This window comes from Elephantulus edwardii, unplaced genomic scaffold (assembly GCF_000299155.1).
Source record: "Elephantulus edwardii isolate Elephantulus edwardi_28Jun2011 unplaced genomic scaffold, EleEdw1.0 scaffold00071, whole genome shotgun sequence".
Taxonomy (NCBI): Eukaryota; Metazoa; Chordata; class Mammalia; order Macroscelidea; family Macroscelididae; genus Elephantulus; species Elephantulus edwardii.
In genome coordinates, this window is record NW_006399821.1 from 8,546,073 (window position 1) to 8,549,824 (window position 3,752).

Consider the following 3,752-nt stretch of genomic DNA (forward strand, 5'->3'; position numbering starts at 1 on the left):
TTCAAATTGAAGAAAATGAAAACAAGTCACATAAACCAAAACGTGGCCTACATCCCACCTGATTTAAAAACTATCTTAAGAATAGACTTGACACATTGAACACTAATGACTGAAGATCAGATCAATTATAGATTGACATCAAAGACATCATTCATGAAGAAAACAAAAGGTCATGACAAAAAAAGGGGGGAAATAAAAGAACAAAATTCATGTCAGAACAGACTCTGAAATTTATGTTCAGATGAAAAGAAGCCAAAACAAGGAGGAAGAATGCTGAGGTAAGACAGAAAAATAGATTTCAAAGGGCATGTTGCTAAGACAAAACAAGGTATTACAGTGAATTGTGCAAGGAGCTTGAGTTAGAAAACCAAAAGGGGGGAAAATGTATGGGTTCAGGTCTTAAAAAAAGAGGAAGGAATTATATCTACTTGTTTTGATATTATATTCAAGAATAATATAAGAAGGTAAGTGAAGAGTGTGTGCCAGCACCTGGGAAGCCCCATCGCAGGACCATGGCGGAACAGGTAAGGATGCTGCCTGGAGAGCTCTGCCAAGAAGAATCACCTTCCTCAGGACCGGGAACAAATATGGATCTCTTCCAGTCAATTGACCAGGTCTTCTATATTTATTGACAGAGACTGGTTATGTCCTGTCTCAGGTCTGTCTTAACTTTTATCAGGCTAAGTTTGAGATCACAAATGTCAGAGCTTTTTATGGGAAGCCAAATTTCATACTAAATATTTGTAATAAACAGAATGCTACTTCACGTTATAAGGGAGGCTGGTATCAGATGGGATTAATTCTGAAGCACTAAGGCAATCCTTAAGTGTTTACAGAATTCTTGCACTGTATTTGTTAACCTCTCCCTCCTGAGTCAACTACAAGGTTTTCAATAGAAAAAGCTTAGCTTCACCTGCATTGGATTCTCTTTGTGATTTACTCCCTGGCAATTTTCAATAAAGACAGGGAAGCTGGAATCAGTGCTTCAGTTGTTCGAGAACTGTTCGCCTCCTGCTTTACCTCTGTTCTTTTCCTACATTCGATGTCCTGTCTCAGTATTAATACTTATAAAAATACTTTACTTTGGTCTAAAACAGCTTTTGGCTTCTCTTCGCATCTACATGAACCTGAATTCCAGCATAACCAACCTGAGTATTTCTGCAAACATCAAGAACAAATACAGTCTCTATGTGGGGTTGGCACTGGCAGTAAGTCCCAGTATTTGCACTGGCTCTACCTTCATCTGAAAAAGAAAGGCCTCTTACAAATGGACAAAAAGGGAGTTAGTAGAGCTGGGCAAGAAGGACGTTCTTACCCCAAAGAATGACTTGGTGGGCAGGATGACTCTCAACGGGACCAGGAGAAGATGTGAATTTTGTGGCTCCTGCTTTTGTACCTGCTACTTTGATCGCTCCACTGGTGGTGCCCCGAATGTTCTCATAAGTGCAATATTGCCTTCCTATTTTTAAATGAATATTTGAATTTTCATGGGCAAATGAGCTGGATATTAAGTATACTGGGGTCAACTGTGATGGTTATTTATGAAGAATAACCCTCAAGAAGAGGAAGTTGCTTATTTGTAGAAATCAGGAATGAAACTGAGAGACGCAGGATTTATAACTTTTGCAGTTACCACAACCATGATCTCTTTGGTACTGATTTTGGTGGTGCCGCTCAGGAAAAGACACACCAATATTTTGGTCTATAATCTTTTCAATTGTTGGAGAATTCTCAATTTCTTCTGTCAAGTGGCTGGGAATTATCATTAAGGAACTATTACGGAGGAAGCCTATTTACAAGCATCCCCTGGTCTGTATTTTGCTGGTTTTATTGTTATTCCAGTGACTATACAGATAAATTATCTCAATAAAGCTCTGGACACTTTAAATATGTCTCTTGTGACTCCTATTTACTCTGTGTTCTTCACTTCCGTGGTATCCCTTGCTCCCCTATCTTGTTCCAGGAATAGTATGGCATGAAAGCTGGAGGTATCACTGGAACTCTGAGTGGATTTTTGACCGTTAGCAATTGCATCTTTCTTCTACATGCCTTTAAAAACACTGACATTATCTGGAGTCAGTTTACATTCTTTGCTAAAGAACAAACTCCCTATCTGAATTGCAGTGAAAATAAATATGCTTTACTAGAGAATATAAAGTGCTCAACTATGATACAATGATGAAGTTACTTTGTTCAGCAAGACAGATATTTATTGTTTCTAAAAACTGAATTTTCACCAACAAGAGACACTTGGGGAGCAAAAGGAATACCTACCTACCTGCTCACTGGAACAATTGTTAGAAAAGATGACATCTCACTAATAAGATGTGAGGCGAAGTGAAAATGCCTTCATGTTTAACCATTAAATTTGAAAGGCAAAGTTTTGAATCTTCTTCAGAAGACTGCTTATTATATTTATTGTTTCTACAAACTTGATATTATCTCTGAATATAAAGAAATAGAAGAGATAGATGGGCCTCAGAACATGATTTTTCTTCTAGTCACTATATGTTTGACTTTATCAGGTGTCCCTTCCTTTGGCTGCTATTCTTTGTGTCATGGTAAGTCATCGGTAAGATTAATTATGCTCTGATAAGCAAACTATCAACCATTCACTGATGAGTTATAGTTTTAATTTATTGAAAATGAGAAGCAAGATCACTTTTGCTATGTCTTCTTTTACACTATTCTTTCTTTTTTCAATTGGATAACTTGTTAACAAACTATTTAAAGAGAAAATAGATCTGCTTTGGAAATCTATTTCTTAGTGGAACAGAATAGACAGAATATTGATGGAACACATCTAATCTACTGATTTACCGATTGTAATTTATTGATATGTCATAATTGGCATTTAAAACTAATTTGAAAAGATGAAAGGAAGGGAAGAATACCTGAAGAATGTCTCTGTCTTTTATTGACCATGCAAAGACATTCCAATGTGTGAGTCTTAACAAAATAGCTAACATTGAGAAGAATGGGAATCCCAGAACAAAGGCTATGTCCAATGAATAACCTCTCCTAGCAATATTCACAGGGTAGGAGAGAAGAAGCTTTTTAATCTTTGCCTTTTCAAGGAGCAGGAAGGACTAGTCCTTGGAAAGGGACATCATGTGTGGAAAGGTGGAGGTTTAGTGACAGAGAGGAAGACCCTCAATGTGCAGGATTGACTCAGTCACTGCAGCACTGGGCTTAAGTGTGTCAGAGATTATGAGGATGGCACAGGAGAGAACAGCATTCAGATATGGTCACTATGAGTCATAATGCAACTGGATGGCACCTCACTACAACAATTAAGGTATTTGGTGCTCACTTTCCAGTGGAGTAGACACCACCTGAAATCATGGAATGCCATCATGAATGTAGGAAGCCATCCTGAGTATACATGCAGCTACCACCCCTGTCCATCTCTGGGACTATGCCTACCTCTTAAATCAATACCTGTAAATCAACACCTTTCCAGTCACCCATTATTATCAATGCATCTTGGTTGCATGTTCGATCAATCTCCGATTATAAAAGTTGGTAAAAATCTTCTATCTACTCTTCCCTGGCTCTGGTTGTTGGTGCATATATTTGAATGATAGTGCTATTCACTGGGCTTCCTTGTATGCGTATAGATATTATCCTGTCACTGACAATATTATACTTCAAGACGGATCTAGCAATGACTTTTTTAACTATGAAAGCAACTCCATTTTTCCTCACTTTTTCATCTCCAGAGTAATATATCATATGATCCTCCGACTCAA

The 3,752-nt window shown here is 37.8% G+C and overlaps 1 pseudogene; it reads left to right on the forward strand.

Annotated features, from left to right (window-relative positions):
- Positions 1–512: 512 nt before the first annotated feature.
- Positions 513–2,222, forward strand: LOC102875937 (annotated as a pseudogene).
- Positions 2,223–3,752: the final 1,530 nt, after the last annotated feature.